General features: G+C 37.9%; 1 protein-coding gene across 6 annotated transcripts in view; it reads right to left on the reverse strand.

Moving 5' to 3' along the window:
- Positions 1 to 21,672, reverse strand: part of STK3 (serine/threonine kinase 3) — a 485,213-nt gene that overhangs the window by 434,917 nt on the left and 28,624 nt on the right. The gene's annotated exons all lie outside the window — the stretch shown is intronic.

Genomic DNA, 21,672 nt, shown 5'->3' on the forward strand with positions numbered 1-21,672 from the left:
TAGCTGCGTGACCCTGGGCAAGTCACTTAACCCCAATTGCTTAAAAAACAAAAAAAAAAGAAAAAAAGAAAAACTGACAACAAAGTTAATCATAAAGGTAGCCTTGATCTAATTCTCCAATAGCTATGGTTCATTTACAAACCAGCTACTGCCCACCTTACCTACAATGCTCCACCAATATGGTTCCCTATATCTCATCTATGTTTCACAATTCTCTTAGTCCTCAAGTATATCCTACCTACCTCAACCTGAAGGATCTTGCTGTCCCAAAGCAGATCATACCTCTGGGTGCTAGGGGGACTAAAAAAGCTAAAATTCCAGACTATGAGGCTTTAGGAACTATCTTGGATATAAGAGGGAGCAGGGAAAAAAGGTGATCACCACACTTGGAAGAGAACCAGGGAAGGAGAACCAAACCAGGAATAATGGCACAGAAAAAGCGAGAGGGCACACTGAAAATGGATTCTAGACTCCACTTCCCCAATCTTACCCTCCTCATCTAGGATTCTTGGGACAGAGGAACAGAAGCAGACTAAGGACTGAAGGATGGCTAACCTTCCAACCCAGTCCCTAAACCCCAAGGTACCCTATAATTCAATAAAAATTCAGTTCAAAAATATTAAGTATCCTTTATGTACAAGACATTGTGCTAAGCACTAGGGACACAAAGATGAAGATAACACAGTCTCTGTCCCAAGGTGTTCATAATCTAATAGATTGGATGTAATGTAAACAAATAAATACATTGAGAAGTCAAATGTGGTAGGGGCAAAAGAAAGATCTAGTACTCTAAGAAAACTTGAGGAAGAAGAAAGCATTTACAATTGGGGCTTGATAACAAACATCTATTATTATATACAAGGAAAAAGCAGTATGCCATAGTTGATAAAAGTGCCAACTTTTGAATGATAAGACCTGGGTTCAAGTCCTGAATCTAGCTATGTAACCACTGAGCTTCTCAGAGCTCTCAGGAAGCTTTTGGAGATCATAAATTGCAAATTAGTTTCTATACCAATAATTCCTTCTGCTTGTAAAATCACAGATTCAGACAACCATTTATAATATATAAGGTACTGTCCTAGATGTTTGAAATACAGAGATTACAAGAAATGGTGCTTCTTAAGGCACTTATGATATAATGGTATGAAAGACATGTACAGAAAGTAATGACACCAGAAAAGAAGAACAGGAAATGTGCTATGAAGCAGTCATAAAATTTTCACCCAGGGCAGGGAAAGTTTAAAGACTATTTGACAACTAACTGTCTTGGGCCCTAAGGGAAGGGAGAGACTTCAACAGATGAAAAGATGAGAATATATCCCAAAAATGGAAAGAACAGAATGCAAACCACTGACAAAATAGTACAATTTGTCACGAATGTACAGCTTGTAAAGGAGAGTAGATAAAGCTAGAAAAGTAGACTGAAGCCAGACACTAAGAGTGTGTAAAAGGCAAGAGTTATGAATTTATATATGGCAACAGGGAACCAAAAAGTGTTTCAATAGAGTGAAATCAAATTAAAGTAGACATATCTTCAAGATCAGTACACTCTCAGAGGTTTTATAAAGGTAAGAAAGTAGACATATGAGTTGGGTTTGTAATTTACTGCTCAATAATCTTTTGGGTAATAATACTATACATTATTTTTTTCTAATCATTTCATCTCTTCCTCTCTTTCATCAATCTCTCTAGGCTTTTAAAATTATGCCTCCCTCAGACTCAATTTCTATGTATATATGGTCTGATCTAGGGGCTCATTCCAGCTTTATCCTAAGCTTTTCCTCTTCTTCATAACATTGTGGCCAATTATTGCTATAAAAATGTTGGTAAATCTAGGGTTAATTCAGGTTTTATGTTAGAGTTAAATTTAGGTTTTATTTTACCTATGTTTGACATTTTCCTTTCTGGTTTCGTTATAAATATTTTTGGCTTATATGATTTAGTAGTTTAGTAGTGATTCTGATCTTATCCTCCACAGGTGTTGTATGAAGCAATACTGCTCAATTATTTCCTATCATACTCTGTAATGTTTTACAAATGAGCATGTACACTATACTAGTGGCCTGACCAGAGAATTCAGTACTGGCTGGCTGGAACAGTCTCTGGGCTCTTGACTTCATTGTGACAACTGATTTACTATAGGCTAAACTACTGTTAAGAAACGGTGATGAAGTCAATGTCCTTAACCCAAACCCTACTATTCAGCACCAATAGCTTATTCGAACTATTGTAACTGAATGAAATGTCTTCTCATCTTTTATCCTTTCTTCTAATTCATTATCTACTTTACCCTTTGCTCTAACTAGTCTATGATCCCACTGCCTGTAAACACCTGATTTTGAAATGGCTACTGCACCTATGACCAGCCATTTCCTATCCATTAAGATGCAGTCAATTTCATTTTTGACCATGTGGTTTCATGATTGCTGCAGTCAATTCTTTCCCACTCTCTTCTTTAAAAAAGTACTCATGCTGTATACAGCATGAAGTTTCTAAGTAATCTATAAAACTTTGAAATCACGATCCCAAACCGTTTTTTTGTAACAGTTTTTACTAGCCTCTAAGAGTTCATCTTTTCTTTGATGTTATCAAGTATCAAGGTGCATCTTGGGTTAATCTGAAGACCTGTCAGATTTCTTTAAAGACTTTCTCTACTTCTTTATCCTTTACAATACAAGTTAGCATACTACAAAGTTTGTCTTTTGCTTAAGACCCATTATGAGTACTATCCAGTGAGATGACCAACTGTCCCATTGTTTTTTCTAGTTGTATTTGAGTGGTGTTGTAGTAGTAGCAGTAGTAGTGACAATAGTAATACATAACATTTTTACAGCACTTAAGGCTAACAAAGCATTTCATATATGTTGTCCCCTTTCAACTTCACAAAAATCCCATAGGGCAGATGCTAGTGTTATCCTCATTTTACATATGAGGAAACTGAGGCTGAGAGGAAAAGTGACTAGCCTAGGTTCACACAGTCATAAAGGAGGAACTCCAGACTTCCTGGTGCCAAGTTTAGTGCTTTATCTACACAATGAAACCAATTCCATTATGTTCATTTCCTAGAAGAACCTGGGAACTCTTCTTCCATTCAGCTGCAACTTCTTTATGTCTGGGTTTCATTTAAAGCAAGAATGCCAATGAATATGGTTCAGTTCTTCTAGAAGTGTCAACAAATTTGACCTGGACAAAGACTGCACATTAAAAGTGCCAAAAGGGGCAGCTAGGTGGCAGCTAGGCGCAGTGGATAGAGCACCAGCCCTAAAGTCAGGAAGACCTGAGTTCAAATTCGGCCTCAGACCAAACACTTGACACTTACTAGCTGTGTGACCCTGGGCAAGTCACTTAACCCCAACTGCCTAAAAATAAATGAATGAATGAATGAATGAATGGATGGATGGATGGATGAATAAATAACTAAGTAAATAAATAAATAAGCAAATAAATGAATGAATAAATAAATAAATAAATAATATAAATAAATAAATGAAATGAGTGAATGAATGAATGACTAGAAAATGAAAGTGCCAAAAGTTAAATTAATGTTGATACTATGATTGAGAAGGAACATAAAGTGAATGGAAGGCAGAATAGCAATAAGAAGTATGTGACTGCAAATGAATGATGGTGTTCAGGTATAAATGGGCAAAGAGTTCAGATGCAATCTAATTCAGAGAGCCTGGAAAACTTAAGGATTAAGTTGCTACCGGCAAGACTGAGTATCTCCTACATCCTAGTTACCTCCCCATAAAGCAATTCCATCATTCTGGAGTCACTGTCAGGTGTATTATATCTGGATGGCACAGTTCTGGGGCCGTAGTAGTCTCCCCACAAGGAAAGCCCATGGGAATGGATGCAAGTGGATCAAGAACATGAAAAAAATCAAAATTTGAATGTGTTTGGGAACACAACATAAAAAACTGTAACTTTTCAATGATGAAAGGACAATACCAAATGGTAACATAAGGAAGGAAGAAGCCCAGTACTCCCCCCAACAAAGGTGATATCTTTTCCTCCCACTCCTGTTAGTTCCTTAAAGTACTGCCAAAGAGACCTGCTACCTTGAGGTCAGACAAGCTCTTGATCTAAAAAGAGTCTTCTCAGGGAAGTTGAGAGCCCCACAATAAGAGACAGCTCCTGGGGATGCAGCAGGTATTTTAAGTTAAAGTTTCCTCCCAAGGAAACAGTAGGTAGCCACTACCAAGATACAATTATTAAAATAGTCATCCTTCTGCAAAAAAGCCATCCTCAAGATCATAACTTCTCTTTCCCTTGATTTCCCCAAGCAAGTCAAAAACTATGATCAGAAGAGGCATTTTAATCAAATAACCAAACAACAAACACTGATTTACCAAGCACTGTGCTACCCTCTGAAGATACAAGTACAAAGAACAAAACAATCCCTAGTTGCAGTGAGTTTACATTCTAATTAGGGAGATAAAGACAGGGGGAAAGTATGTATGTATGTACATACATGTGCGTGCATATACATATACATATATACACACACATATACATGCATGTATATATACAAGTATGTGTAGCATAAATGTGAAGTTAATAAAAAGAAATACAAAAGAAGCAGTTAAATATAAAATACTTTGGCAAGGAGGACATTAGCGGTACAAGAATCAGGAAATGCTTCAAGTAAAAGATAGAGCATCTGAAAGGAAGAAAGGGATTCTATAATGTGAAAGTAATGAAGGAGGGAAGTGTTAAAAAGGTACCGAGAAGAGGGATAGCGTATGAAAAACAGAGAAGGCCACTTTGGCTGGATCAAAGAGTACAATATTATAAATTATTATTATAAATTACACATAATTTATAATCATATACAAATTATATAAATAATAAAGAAAAGAGTATCTTAAAATGTTGTGCCATCATGGAAAGCTTAATGCATTTAGCAATATAAGAATAAGTTTCATAACTGTTGAGTATCGATCTTCTTTGATATGCTTGATATGATACATTAACAAATCACATTCACAATGACAGACTTCTAAAGAAAAATATACTAATACAGTACTAAAAATCAAATTCAACTTGTTTGTATCTTAAATAACTGACAGTTTATAGGCATTAAAGTTTGCAAGGTGATTTATATATTTTCTTCTCTGAGCACAACTAGAAGGGAGGTATGACAAGTATAATAATACTTTTTTTTTGATTGCCACTGCATATATAAACATATGTGTGTTGTTTTTTGTCCTTCATTCTCAAAGAGGACCATGATATCAGGCAGGTGATGCCATGACATGCAAGTGAATTCAATTACACACACACACACAGAGTTACTGTAAAGCTGTATAAAAGCGACACAGTAATGTGGTTCTTACTGCTAATATTAATAGCTTATATATATAATGTATACATATATATACTTTTTTGATTCCCATTGCATATATATGTGTACATATACATGTATATTCTAGCTTTTGTTTACCATTTTACAGATGCAGAGACTGAGGATCAGAGAAATTAAGTGAGCTTCAAAAGGTAGCAAAGGGCATAGCTAGAACTCCAACCCAGGATTTCTGTTTCCAGATCCACTGAATACTCTTTTCACCTATATTTGCTGGCTGATCTTACTAAGTAGTATGCACTATGCAGAGGCAATCTCAGAGTAAAGAGTTAAGGTAATATAGCCATCAGCATCACAGAATCATACAATTTCAGATGTGAAAGGATCCTTATACCTATCCAAGGGTGGGGAAACCTGCAGTCTCGAGGCCACATGTGGTTCTCTAGGTCCTTAAGTGCAGTCCTTTGACTGAATCCAAACTTCACATAACAAATCCCTTTAATAACGATTTGTGAAACTGGGACTGAGTCAAAAGGCCGCACCCAAGGACTTAGAAAGCGATATGTAGCCTCGAGGCTGCAGGTTCCCCACCCTGGAATACTATCTAAAGAACATCCCATACAACCAATCTGACTAGTGATCACCCAGCTTCTACTTGAAGACCTCAATGAAGGATAACCCACCACCTCTCAAGGTAGCCCAATTTACAACTTTCACACAGCACTCCTAGACCTCTGAGGCAAAACAGAAAAGTCTAATCCTGCTTTCAAATAACAGTCCTTCACATTCTCAGATAGCTATAGTGACCCATCTGCCCTCGATGCCCCAAGTCTTCTCTTCTCCATGCTAAACATCCCGAGTTCCTTCAACTGATCCCTATATGGCATGAATCAATTCTGGATGCCATTCTCCTGATACCCTCTTGCTTATTAATGTCTTTCCTAAAATGCAGTGCCCAGAACCAGATACAATTTTGCACTTGTAGTTCGACCAAAGCAAAGTGCAGTGGGACTATCACCTACTTATTTCTGGAAGCTCTGCCTCTCTTAATACAATCAAAGATCACATTAGCTATCTTGGCTTCTACATCAAACTGCTGATTCCATACTGAACATGCAGTCAACTAAAAACTATAGTATTTTTAAAAGTGCTGCCTAGCCAAGTCTCCTCCATCTTGTACTTGTGAAACTAATTTTTTTAACCCAAGTACATTATTTTACAAACATCTCTATTAAAATTAAGTCTTATTAGCCAAATATTCAGCCCAATAGTCTACCCTGCCAAGATCCTGGATCCTCATTCTGTCATCCAATAAGTTAAATGCTCCTCCCAGCTTTGTGCCATCTGCAAATTTGAGATTGACATCTATGCATTTACACAAGTTATTGACAAAACTTTTAAAAAGAAGAGAGTCAAACACAAATCCCCCAGTCCAAGTTGACTTCAAGCCACTAATGACTACTCTAAGCCCAACCATTAAACTTTCATGAGGTCTCTACCCAGAAAGAAGGACTTACAAACCTTCCTAGCTATGTTACTACCTACCCCAAAGCTCTCCATCTTTTCTACAAGACTAGAATGACAATTTATCAAATGCTTTGCTAAAATCTTGGCAAACATTCCCCAATCGATAAATGGTCAAATGATATAAATAGGCAGTTTTCAGAGGAAGAAATCCAAGCTATCAATAACCATATAAAGCACATTCCAAATCACTAGGTGGCACAATGGATATAGGTGTAGTCAAGAAGACCTAAGTTCAAATCTGGCCTCAGACACTTACGAGCTATGTGACCCTAGGCAGTTCTCTTAAACCCTGTTTGCCTCAGTTTCCTCACCTGTAAAATGAGTTGGAGAAGGAAATTGCAAACCACCCCAGTATCTTTCCCAAGAAAACCTCAAATGGAGTCACGAAGAGTCAGCTACAACTGAAACGACTGATTAAAGGAAGACAAATTAAAACAAATCTGAGGTTCCACCTGATGCTCATCAGACTGATAAAACTGACAAAGAAAATGACAAATGCTAGAAGATCTGTGGGAGAACAGGTATACTGGTGCACTCTCGGTAGAGGTGTGAACTTGTCCAACCATTTTGCAAAACAATTTATAACTAGGTTCAAAAAGAAAAGGGAGAAGGGAACAAGCATTTATTATGTGCCAGGCACTGTGCTAAGTTGCTTAGCAAATAACATTTCATTTGATCCTCACAACAACCCTGGGAGAGAGATGCTATTATGATCTCCATCACACTATTGAGAAAACTGAGGCAGAAAAAGGTTCTGTGACTTGCCCAGAGTTACACAGACAATAAATGTCTAAGGCAGGATCTGAACTTGGTCTTCCTGATTCCAAGTTCAGAGCTCTATTCATTGTACCACTTGGGTGCCTCTTTAAAAAAAAAAAGCTATTAAACTGTATATACCCTTTGACCCTGTAATACCAATATTGTAATATCCCAAAAGATCAAGAAAGAGGAAAAGGATCCATACATAGATATTTATAGCAGAGTTTTATTTATGGTAAGCAGAATACTAAGGAGACAGCCATCAACTGGGTAATGGCTGAACCAGTTATGGTATATGAATGTGATCAAATACTACTGTGAATAAGAAATAATGGTAGCAAAAGGTCTCAGAAACATGGGAAGACTTATATAAGTGAGACTAACAGAGTGAATAAGCAGAACTAATATAACAATTTATACAAAGACAGTAATATTGCAAAAAAAATTTTTTGAGAGGCTTAGAAACTCTGATAAGTCAATGATCAATCATAATTTCAGTGGATACAAGATATCCACCCCTCCTGATAGAGAGGTAATATACTTAAGAGTACAGAATAAGACATTATTTTAATGGCCAATGTGGACAATGGTTTTGCTTGACTCTGTCTGTGTGTGTGTGTGTGTGTGTGTACGGGTTCATGTTTTTCTTCAATTGAGGGTAAAGAAGGTGAAAGGAAGAGAATGCAGATCTGAAAATAAAATAAGATTTAATTTTTTAAATCTAGGCAAACTCTATCTGGAGTATCTCCCTAACCTCAAAAAGAAAAAAAAAGAAACCAAGTTTGTCTGGAACAGTCTACTCTTAATGAAGCCATACTGCCTCTGAAGTCAGTAAATCTCCTACTTTTCTTCCACAGATTTCAATGGCCCTTAATTGAGAGATATGGATTGGTAAATGCCAAAGTCAGACGAGTGCTAGTTCCTGCATAACTACATAATTTTAGGTAAGTAACATTTGACAGTCCCTCTGTGTTTGAGTTTCTACATCTATAGGATGAGAATTCTACTGACTGTAACCCCAGGTAATAGAAAAGTGATAGCATAAACTCAGAACATGCATTCTTAGGAATGTACTCTTAGAATGATTTCAACAAGAATAGGAGTAGTAACCTTACCAAGCTCATAGCTCCAGATAGTAATAACGTGTTCCCTAACCTGATTAGGGTAAACTAGAAAATAATTAGGGTGGCAGCTACTGAACAGTTACATTATAATTTCTTAAGGAAGTCCAGCCACATGTAAGGAAGATACTGAAAGGACATCAGAGTAAAGCCTTGATCTCTTTACCTGGGTGCCACAAGTGACACCCAAAATACAACACTAGGCATCATTTTCTAGAGATGGAAAACCTACCCTGGAGAAAAGAAGATCAACTGGTATAATCCAGAAAATGAGCATTAAACTTAATCTGGAACAAAGTTTTATCATCATTTTAATCCCCAGTTCTGCTGCATGCTCTGTGTGTGGACTCTGAAGTAATATGAGTCACAACCCTGGATCACAACAAATCTCTACACACCATAACAATGAAAAATGGTAAGGAGATTCAACTTTCTGTCACTAGAGCCTAGAAGAGTACCTTATACAAAACAGGTATTTCATCAGTGTTTTTTAACACTTGGTTCCCTTAAACATTAAGACAGAAATTCTGGTAGCATGAACTACCACTAAAATAGGCAGTTTTCCCACAATATAGACTACATCAGGGAAACATGCAACACAAGGTCTAGAGTCTAGACTGTGCCCTCTTCCACATCTGTATCCTGTAGTTCCCTAATCTTCCCACTATGCTGACAACGAGGGCCAAAACAAAGACTAACACATACCTCATCCACTGGGCACAGGCTCAAGATGCCAAGTGAAGTTTCAGGGAGATGTGTTTTAGCTGTTGAGAGAAAGAGAAAGAGAGAGAGAGAGTGAGAGAGAGAGAGAAATGGATTTAACAGATCCAGAAGTAATAGACTACAATCAGGTGGCCTCAGGAAGAACAAGCCCCTGTTTTGGCAGCTTTGCCCAACAGTAGCTTTTTCTATAGATCCAGAGCTTTTTCTCAATACTAATTCTTTTTAACTCACATATATACCCTTACTTTCAGGAGAAGGCCTCACAAGCTTTACAAAAAAGTCTGAGTCAATGTGGTAGATCCCTGAAGTCCTCTCATTTTGACTTCAACATACTGTCTCTATATCTTTTTCTCCCCCCTCCTCATCTCTCCTGCTTCACTCAGCATATCCCTTAACCACCCTAACTCCTCCCCCCAATCCAACACACACACACACACACACACACACACACACACACACACACACACACACACACTCTCACAGGGTAGCCTAAGGACCCTTGAAGTGGAACTATGTTAAAAACTGGACAAATAAAAGAACTGTGCAAATAAGAGAGTTGTAGGGCCAGTTAAGGCTGGTGCCAAGGGAAAGCTTACATCATCCAAGTCTCACTCCATGTGTGGGTATACCTTAAGGCTCCATCCTGAACCTTCTTTCCTGCTCTCTCCACTCTAACTCAATGATCTCATCAGCTCCCATGGGTAAAGCTCTAAATTGATAACTATGTAATATCTAGTCCTGGTCTCTTCTCCAGACTACAATGCTACATCACAAACTGCCTACTCACCATTTCCATCAGGATGACCCAGAGGTGTCTGATACTCAAAACATACAAAACTCAGTATCTTTCCCCCTAAACTTCCCCTCTTCCTAAATTCTCTGTTTCTGCTGAGTCTCACAATCCTTCCAAATACCTAGGTTCACAACCTCAGAATCATCTACCACTCGTCTTTCTCTCTCTACCTCTCATATCTGATCAGTTGTCAAATCTTGTAGATTCTATCTCCACATCTCTTACAAATGTCCCTTTTCTCTCCATTCACAAGGCCCCACCCTAAGTTCAGTTATCATTTCTCACCTGGATTAATGAAACACTCTCTTGCCTTGAGAGGCAGCTGGGTAGCACAGCAGATAGAGCTCTAGGCCTGTAGTCAGAAAGAACTGAGTTCAGATACGATCTCAGACACTTACTAGCTGTGTAACTCTGGGTAAGTCACTAAACCTTTGTCTGCCTCAGTTTTCTCAACTGTAAAATGGAGACCATAATAGCACCGCTCTCCCAGGGTTGTTTTAAGGATCAAATGAGATGAAGTTTGTAAAGCACAATGCCAGGCACATATAGGATAGTAGGCACTCAATAAATTCTTGCTTCCTTCCTTCCCTCCTTTACAATACATCTTCCTACAATCAGTCTCTCCCTCTCCAATGCACCCTCCACATGGCTGCCACATTAATATTCCAAAGCATAGGTCTGACCATGTCACTCTCCTGTTTAAGAAGCTCCAGTGGCCTTGAGCTCCAAAGGCCTCCTCTTAACTCTAAGATAAAAATTCCTTTGTTTGGCATTTAAAGCTCTTCACAATCTGACTCCAACCAACCTTTCCAGGCTATAATACACACATTATTCCACTTGCCAAAGTGACCTTCATTGTGTTTCTTCTAACTTAGATTTCTTTGCTTTTGCACAGGCATCCCCTTTTCCTGAAATGCCCTCCTTCCTTACCTCCATCTTTCACAATATCCCTTGCTTCTTTCAAAGCTCAGTGCAAATACCACCTCCTACAGAAAGGGTAGAAATATTCCACTCCTCTTGTTATAGTGCCTCTACCCCCCAAAAAAATTATTCTGTATTGTCTTTGTATATATTTTATATTTAATTTTCTATGTACCTATTTCATTTTGTCATCATATCTGCAATGCCTAGCCCAATACCTGGTACACAATAGGCTCTTAAAGCTTTTATTATGTTTTCTAAATGGAAGAGGAAAGAATACTCATTTGTTTGATATTTTGATACTAATGATACTTTGATACTAATCTAGACTGAAATCAAATACTGTCCACCTAACTCATATAGCTAGCTTCCTTTCTGATACCTGGTAGCCATCATATCTACAAGAGAAAAGGTTCTGGGCTTTACAATAACTTAAAGCATGTTAAGTACTGAATTTAAAATCCTAAGGCTTTGCATTCCAATCCCAGCTCTGCTACTTAGAACCTATGTTAATCTTGGAAAAATTTCTCACCCTTTATGTAGACCTGTTGTTGTGAATAAATGAATAAATAAAAGCACAAAATTAATTACCTAACTCATTTTATTCACCTTAGTAATAAAAAAAAAACCTGGAAAAGGAAAAGGAAATTTTTATTCTGAATAGTGCAAGATAAAAGAAAATGGAAAAATTTCTCTATACCACAGTCACTATCCAATCCATCAAGTAAACTGTCTCCTCCAACTGTCTTTTATTACTCTTTGTACTTCTGTTATTTTTATCTCCTGCCAAGCCTTAAGTGGTTTAAAAAAAAATAACCTGACCACCCTATCCATTTGCAATTATGAATTAATTTCAAAATCTGCCAGATCCATTTAATTATTAGAACAGTAATATGCAGAGAACCCATCTAAGAAAACAAACACAGTGCTGCAGATAAGGCTCTTTCAGAAATAATGAAAGTCTTGTCTTTTCCATTCTGTCATAATCCCTTTTTCTAAGGATGGGCCTTTTGCCCAGAAATTCACTAAGATTGTAATTTCCTGGCAAAGTGCCTTCACAGAAAGGAAACTCAGATTTTTCTCATCTTCCCTCATACTTACATTCTTTCATTATTTTTTTCGCAATTTCTCTTCCTTTAAACCAAATGGAATATGAGATGGCTCCTACATTTCCTTTTTTTTTTCCTTTAACTATTGTTTACAAAGGAAATAAATGGATGCTGCAACCTATACTCAACTCTCAGATATTCACAGCATTTACTTTCCGAATACAGAACTTTTTAGAAAATCATTACAATATTTCATCTAAAATACATGAGTAGGGGGTGGCTAGGTGGTACAGTAGATAGAGCACCGGCCCTGGATTCAGGAGGACTTGAGTTCAAATCCAGCCTCAGAAACATAACACTTACTAGCAGTGTGACCCTGGCAAGTCACTTAACCCCCATTCACCCCCCAAAAAAAATTAAAATAAAATACATGAGTACATTTAAAATAAATTTAATCCATCAGTCTATGGCTATCTGGAGTAAGTGCTATAAAGAAACCTTTTCTTTTTATTATTTTAGAAAACAGAATTATGTTAGTGCAGACAACTAGATCTCTTAAATCAGTTGTTTTTAAGTACGTAAGATAAGACAGGAAGGAGGTAAACTTGAGAGAGAGAAAAAGCCCTGAAATCTGATAGCTTAACATTTTGTCACTAATAGTGTTACCTATCCCAGATTCTTTCCTTTCTTTTATCTTTCCAGTTTAAGGAAACCAGAAACTAGGCCAGCTAAGAAATTTAAAAAGAAGGAAGAAGAGAATGACAGGACACTTGTGAGTTAGAGTACACCCAGAAAAAATTCCTAAGAGAATGGAAACAAAAGTAACTCCAGTGAATGCTTAACTGGTTTCTATTACCTAATTTGTACTCATCCATGCTCAAACTCTGGCCCAAACCTGGAAACTGTACTATGAGAGAAAATTAGGGGAAAAAAGGTTAACACAAGAAGTTCAAAATTTTGAGGTAGTTATCTTCTTTTGTGCTGTGTTCTCCATAAAGAAGTCTCACAACCCCAAGGACTTCACCGATTTCTCCATTTACAAACACTGAAAATAATAAGGCATCTGTCTACATAAATCCATAGGCAGTTTCTGAAACCATTCTCCTGCAGATGTATAGACTAACTTATCTTGTCCTCACCTTCCCCAGCCAATCACTCCCACCTCCACCAACCTACAGCTATATAGGATGGAAAATAAGCCAGAAAATAGCTTCAGCTTCTGCACATCCATATGAGCCTCCTTCTTCACTAGGCAAATCCATCCTTACATTTAGGTACTATAAACCACCATCTCTTGGCCTCCCTCAAGATTGGGAGAGTATGCAAAGATCACTATGTGGAAACCTCTATTCCAGAGGTCCAACAGACAAATACGTAAAACTTATTTGGAAAACACAAATAGCGCATTTTTAAAACACACAGCTTTATAAACCAGTAATTACCCTTCATTCCCCTTTGCATTAAGAAAACAGGCAGAGAACAATATCCATTCTTCCTTCCTCACCTCACCCTTCTCCCAAGATGAGGTGCAAGATAGCCAACTATACTACAGCACAGAACCTAAGCTTCAGAGTAGAGTTCTGCAATGACAGAAATTATGCCATCCCTGACAAATGAAAAGGGAGAAAGGGCAAAATACTTTCTAATAATATTTGCCATTTTAAATTACTTTATAGGTATCAATTAACAATATAAATTATTTTGCGGACATCAAAACTCCCAACCCCACTGCCTAAATTCCTGATTGTTCTTTCTTTTCTCAATTCCTTTCAAATGATGACTTCCAAAGAATCCAAATGCAGAAATTTCATAACATAAAGATCATCCCAAAGAATATTAGCTTAGCAGCACAGACTTAAAGCTAGATGGGACCTTAAAAATCATCTAGTCCAGGGATTCTTAACCGATTTTTGTTCCATAGACCCTTTTGGCACTCTGATGAAGCCTATGGACCCCTTATCTGAATAATGTTTTTAAATTCATAAAATGAAATACATGGGATAATAAAGGAAACCAATTATATTGAAATACAATTGTCAAAATATTTTTAGGGGCAGCAAGGTGGCGCAGTGGCTAGAGCACCGGCCCTGGATTCAGGAGGACCTGAGTTCAAATCCGGCCTCAGACATAATAACACTTACTAGCTGTGTGACCCTGGGCAAGTCACTTAACCCCACTGCCTAGCAAAAAAACAAAAAAAATTTTTTAAAGAAAGTGCATGGACCCCATGTTGAGAATACCTAATCTAGTCTACCCCCTCATTTTGCAAATAAAAAATACGGGGCCCCTCAAAAGTAAGTGTTTTACCCAAGGTCATAGTGGTAGTAAGTGGCACAGCCAGAATTTGAACCCAAGTGCTCAGACTCCAGAACCAGTTATCTTCCCACTACACTATACCACATTTATGCCCAGGTACTTGTTACACTAAGTTTAAATTTTCTCAAGCACAAAAATAACATGGCTAAATTACCAAAAAATATATATGAATGAATTCCAATCAATCCATAAACATTTATTAAGTGCCTACAATGTGCCGGATACTGTTCTAAGTACTGAGGATACAGAATAAAGTACTCAGGTCAAAGACAGTTCCTCCCCTCAAGGAGCTTACAATCTAATAGGGGAGACAATATGCAAACAAATATATACAAAACCACAAGCAGAATAAGTAGGAAATAATTAAGAGAGATCCCTTACCAAGTGTCAAGCACAATGCTAATCTCTGGGGATACAAAAAAAGAAAATGCCTACCTTCAAGGAATTTAAATTCTAATAAGAGAAAACTAGACCTAAAGAAAAGAAGAGACTAGGGAAAGGAGTTTTGTTCTGGGGAAAATGGAAGCAGGGAGGTTCACAAGAAAGTTAGCAGGCAGGTAGTTCGATGGCCTATGTGGATAGCTAGATTCAATGTGAAGCTGAAGTATGATCATGGTGGAATCCTCGGGTAAGCTCTCCAAAGGTGAGTGGATTGACCTCCCAGGAGACCTGGGGACATTAATTCAGGAAGACCAAGATATGAGGGTCCAGGTCACACATCCAATGTTCAGGATGCTGGTCCAAGTGGACAAGAAGAAATCAGCAATCGCATGAAGATGATAAAATGATGTGGGTAGATGTGAAGCTGAAATACCAACCTGACCACCTCGACGCACCCCCCACCAAAAAAAAAATTAACTATTAGGGTAGAGAATGGAAAACTGTATCCTGAACATAACAATAACCCTAGCCTAAGATTCACAAATCCAAAATGATAGACTATTGATTTCTCAAACTTTAATAATAAATGTGTGTTGAACTGAGTAGGAATGCTGCCTAAAGAGAGTAAGCTGTTTCTATACAACTGCAAGTATTCTGATAGCAAAAAAAAAAATCTAGATGATTAATTTAATCTTTCACCTTTCATTCACATATCTGGTCTCATGTAGACTCGGAGTTTACTTGAAGCCTTCTCTCTTTGATGTATGTACCCTAATTAATAAAACCATTATTGTTAAGTACTCTCTGTAACTTCCATTCCTGCAAAGTGGTCTGACAAGATAAACTGCTCTTTCCTTTGATACAACTTGGAAAGGTTGAATGTATTACTATTACTATAGGCATACATAACACACAAAAACGGACGCAGTTTTCATGGCATCATACTGACTCTAAGGAGATGTAAACCATCTGTACTACTGTACTTAAGATTCAACATCATTCTTCCCAAAGATGTGATTTCATTGATTCTACCTTCAGACCCTCAATGAAAGACGAACTATACAAGGGGTGGTTCAAAATAAAAAGAAGAAACAGTGGATCTCAGGAAGAGAGAAAAATTAATAAGGAAGTTCCTATCAAGCTAATGTCAATTTTCATCTTCAATGGTTAAAAGGTGGTGCAGACCAGGCAGGAAGGCAGCAAAGGATGAAGCTAATCCCATAGCTATTCCAAGGTCAGACTATCCTGGAAGGCAAATGAGTAAATCTGCCCAGTGACCTACAGAATAGCCTGCACTTACTATATTTTGACTTATAAATTCTGCCCTGTCAACGAAGATACCTGTTCTGCCTCCTTCTAGGAGGCAATCCAGGCTCACAATAAATACTAGGTTAACAGTAGCAATGTTGGCTCTTTCAGCACTCCCATAATTACTTTTATGTACCAAATGTGATTGTAAAAAACAAGTATTTAAGGTGATATTTAGGGTAGAAGAGACAGAGGACACAACAAAAAATACAGTCAGGTTAATAAGGGTTTAAGTGATTGCTTAAATTCAAATAAGGGCTGAAAAGGAACCAGAAAACAGAAAGCCTAAGTTTCCCAATTCTCAATACTCCATACACAAGAAAATACAAAATCTGGTGACCTAAAGTGAAAGTACCACGACCTTAAAATTTCAGACCAAACAACTGATAGAGAAACTAGGAAATACAAGTGTTCATAACTCTAGGCAGCTCTTTTGTTTGTTTGTTTCCCTACTGGTTCCAGTTTATAAATTACTGACTTAAGCCTCAATGATTTAACCTTTGCCAATAATTGATATAAATATCTAAAATGAGTCATGGGAAAATTAACAGATACTTACAACATTCAACCACGGCAGGCCCTTAACTTTACCACTTAACAATTTCAATCACTTCTTAAAAAATAGATGCATCAGTTCCTCTTGGGACTGACTGCCAGATCCAATGGTCTTTTTTCAATCCTCCATGTCATGTCTCTGCAACCTTTGACACTGCTGCTCACCACCTCTTCCTTGATACTTTCTTCTTTCTAGGTTCTCAGGGCACCATTCTCTCCTGGTTCTCCTCCTACGTATCTGACACTATTGCTGGATCCTAACCCTCTCACCATAGGTTCTGTTCTAGGCATTCTTCTATCTCTATACTATTTCACTTGGTGATCTCTATCAGGTCCCAAGAATTTAATTATCATCTATCTTATCTGACCTCTCTACTGATCTCCAATCTCACATCTCCAGTTGCTTTTTTCCATTTCACATCTCAAACTGGATGTTCAGTAGACATTTTAAATGCACATGTCCAAAACTGAACTCATTATCTTTCTCCCTAAACCCTCACCTCCTCTTAGCTCCATTATTGTTACTAAGGGCAATACCATCCTCTTTCTTAGTCCTTAGGCTCACAACCAAGGAGTCATCCTGGATTCTTCACTATCTTTCACCTCCCCTCCCCACCCCCCACCATATTTGGTCTGCTGCCAAGGCCTGTTGGTTTCACTTTTGCAATTATCTCTCATATATACCCCCTTCTTTCCTCTTTCTGGTGAGGGCTCTCATCACATCATGCCTGAACTATTGCAACAGCCTGCTGGTCAGGATGCCTCTTATTTGAATACCACAGAAGTGAACTTGAGTTTTCAAAGGCTATATCAGCTTTGGCAGGTTCTACTAAGCTGCAAAACTTCAAGGACAGACTCTGTAATTGATGTACAGGTAGATTTGCTGTCCAAAGAACCAATCCTGCTAAATTCAATGGGGCTCACTGCCAATTGGCAATACGGTGATAAATCTTTCATTCACAAAGACCTTCGGGAAAAAAATTCTCAAAGACCACTAAGTGACACAGTGTTTGTGGTCAACAATAGTAGGTTCCAAATCTCAAAATGCTAGAGCTGGAAGGGAACTCATAAAATGATCTATTCCAACTATTCCATTTCGCAAACTGGAGAACAGAGGCAAAAAGCAATTTCAAGAAGTTATAGAGTTATGTCAGAGCAGAGCCAGAAATGGAATTCATGCTGATAAAAAGTAGTTTTGGGGGAAAATAACCTGGCATCTGTGAGGAAGCTGAGAGACTCAGCTCAGGTGCTATTTCCTCTGTAAGCCTCTCCTGATATCTCCTGCTAGCACTCTCCTCCCTTCTCATTTCACTTCACTTATTTTCATATATATATTGTAAGCCTCCAATAAAACTTCCTTAAAGGGAGGAACTGTTTCACCTTTATCTTTGTATGCCCAGTACCTAACAGAGTGCTTTACAAGTAGTATGCACTTAATAAATGTTCGTTTAATTTTTCTGTATTAGAGGAAGTGAATAGAATCACAGAATGTTAGAATGAAAACAGCCTTTAGAGAATATCTAATCTAACACCTTCAATTTTACAGACAAGGAAACTGTGGTCAAGAGAATGGAAGTGATTTGCCCAGCTGGGGCCACACTGCTGACAAGAGCTATAACCAGGGCTGGAACTTGTTTTCCAACTCTAAGTTGGGTATATTTGATAGGGAAACTACTGAAATAATTTTGATATGGATAACTGGGACTGGACTAGGATGGTCTGGATGGAAAGAAAGAAACCAATTTCGCTTCATTGCAAAAAACAAGCTTCACCACCTTGTGTTTAGTAGATCTTTAAAGAACTGACAGGAGTTGGTAATGATTTGGCCATGAAAAATGAAAGAATCAAAGTACACACACACAGGAAATACCGGATTAAGAGAATGGAACTAAAGTTGTAAATTTGGAAATCATTAGCAAATCACTGACTGTGTATGAGGGGATGAGTGCTAAAGGAATGCCCCAAGAGGGAGAAAACAGAAAGCCCAGGACAGACAATCAGGAATCTGGAAGATGAAAAAGGAGCTGGAAAAGCAATACTAAGGTAGGAGAACCAGGAAACTACAATGTCACAAACTAAAATAAATCCAAAAGAGACAAGAATTTCAAAGTGATGGTCAACAACGCCAAATGTATCAAAGACATAACTGAACACTGAAAAACAAAAACTGACAAACCCCACTTAGTAAAATCCAGTATCTTCACACTCCTTGGCCAACATAGTTTAGGGCTTTCTGTTCCTAATCTTACTGCCTTGCTTACTTTATAACCATTTAACAGTCATCCCAGGATTTCAAATACTACCTATATTTAGCTATCAATTATGGGCCTCAGTTTCCTCATCTGTAAAATGAGGCAGTCAGACTAGATGGCCTTTAAAGTCCCCTTCCAGACGCACATCTTGACCTCTTTCTACACAATTCTATACATCTTCACCTGAACTCCCACGTCTACCATGTCAAATTTAGCATGAACATTTCACTTCTGTCCACAACACTTCTCTTCAGAATGTTCTTAACTACAAAAAAAAAATCACCATCATTCAAAAACAATATCAGCAAAAATTAAAGTCTCATTCTGGGTTCTCAAAGGTTATGCCAGTATAGGGTAAACTTTGGCAGGTCTTAACAAGCTGGAGAGGTGTCAGAAATATGGGCCTTTTTTAGACAGGTAAGTTAAATTCAGAGAAGCTTATCCCCAAAATGTTGAACATTGGGTGATGAAGATTTTGACTCAGAGAGGATGAGCTCTGTATCAGTGGAACAGACTGAAGTATCACCTGATTTCATGTCCAGCCATCACTTAAATCCAGGACCAATACTTTTTTCCACAGTACTTTTCATTCCTTCACATTCACTGATACTTCTAATCAATATTATTTTTGCAAACTATTTTTGGTTGCCTTCCTACCACTCACCTTCAAAGCACTCATAAAAGTTATTTTGTACTTCCAAAATCAACTTTAAATTAACTACATTCTTAATATAGTCATTTCTCTTCATCATCCCTCACTAGCTCTTCATTCTAAACATTTGTTTCTTCCTATTCTGATTTATGTGAAAGAATGTACACTTGTTCCTTTATTAGTTACAGCCTGCCCCTATACACCTGCTGTCATTGAATCCAGGTTGGAAAGGGACCTAAAAGGCCAGCCATACAGCCCGACCCACAGATCATCAAAAATTTCCTTTACCACATTCGGTCAATGTTGCCAAGAACAGAAATTTCAAATTAAAGGTCTAAAGATTTGAGTTCTAGTCCCACCTCTAGCACCAGTTAGCTGCATAATTCTGAGTAAATTATAGTCTCTCAGCCTCGTTTTCCTCATTTGTCAAATGGAAGAGGTGCCACTTAACTTTCTTTCCTCAAAAGACTCATATAACAACCAAATGAGATAATGAATGTGAGCTTACAAAAGAATACCAAGATGGGGAAAATGTGCAATATTTACTATCTTTTTTTTGCCTCAAGAAGTCCTTCTAAACCAATTTGTCTCTTAAGATAAATAAAAACAGTGACTGCTAAACAAATGCAAAGACCACTATGAAAAACACAAACCGTTATAAAAATTACCACCTTGATACCCTCTCCATTCCCCCATTTCCCCATGTATAAACTGTTTTCTCCCAGGGCTCTTTCTGTAATTTAGCATAAAAATCCACTGAACAGGGGCTTCATCTTTCTTCCTACCTATTAACATCTAGATGGTGGCCTTTATTTCAGAAAGGGAAAACAAATAGAAAAGCTCTCCTTCTATTCAGTTTTTCAGGATGAGCTCATCAGATTATTTCAGCAGGGCTACCTTACTCTTTATTCCAAAAGAAAAAATATAAGTTCAGCTTTCTCCAGTTAACATTAAATTTGGTTCCCAACTACATACAGTAAGCTTGTACTTTTCAAAATGCTAGAAGGAAATCTATCTAATGGCTTCTGTTTCAAGTGAACTGATATTAAGTCTCTTTTGGAGACCACTTTTTTTTTTACCTGAACAGATGGTTTCCAGGCCTCAAGGCTCACGTCTTAATGTATACAAGTCATAACAGCTCCTAAAAATTCAACCTTCTTTAATTAGCCCATGCTCTTGAATAAAACACCTTTTATCTCAAAGATCTCTAAGTATCTAAAAACATGAACTCTTTGATCTTCAAAATGCCCCTTTTGGTGAAGGACACTAGAATCTTTATTTTTTTTTTCCAAAATTAAGATCTTGGTTACAAGTTTTATCTAACATTGACTAGCAAATTTCTACATTTTCCTTTGAAATAGATGCTTATATCCAGTGCATCTGCTTTAATCACATACCAATCTAAAACCACTTACAATTTGCAATACAAATACCACAGTATATTCCAAGAGCTGACCATAAATAAAAGGCAGTAGTAAGGGAACTGGCTGGACATGCTCAGAGAAAAACCCAAAACCTAGAAAGAGAGATTAAAAAAAAAAAAACTCGATTCTAATTTTGGACTGTTTCTGTCTAGGAGCCAGAAGTACCCATGAGTACATCAAGAACACCTGTCAATGAAGCATTTCCACAGGACAGTTTTCAGAGGTCTGGCTCTATTAATATTTAATTCCTTAAACTGGGCACAAACAAGGCAGTTTAAGCCTCGTCTTCCTAACGAGTGGGTGAAGCTGCCAAAGACTTTTCAAATAGCCAGTGCCATCAAGCCTACATAACTTTTTGCTACTGCTGCTGCTGCTCAAGCTCCGGAATGGGGAGTCCACAAGTTGTGTGTGCACCCATCCCATGCTTTGGAAAGGGGGGAGGGGAGATGCTGCTTATGGGGAGGTAGATCGGCTTCCCGACGGGAAACTGAGTCTCACTCACTTACTCACACACACTCACAACCCACCTCCAGGACCCCGACAGACCCCGGCACCCCCACCCCCATACACACACACACCCCGAAAC

Source organism: Phascolarctos cinereus, unplaced genomic scaffold (assembly GCF_003287225.1).
Source record: "Phascolarctos cinereus isolate Bilbo 61053 unplaced genomic scaffold, phaCin_HiC Scaffold_4;HRSCAF=312, whole genome shotgun sequence".
NCBI lineage: Eukaryota > Metazoa > Chordata > Mammalia > Diprotodontia > Phascolarctidae > Phascolarctos > Phascolarctos cinereus.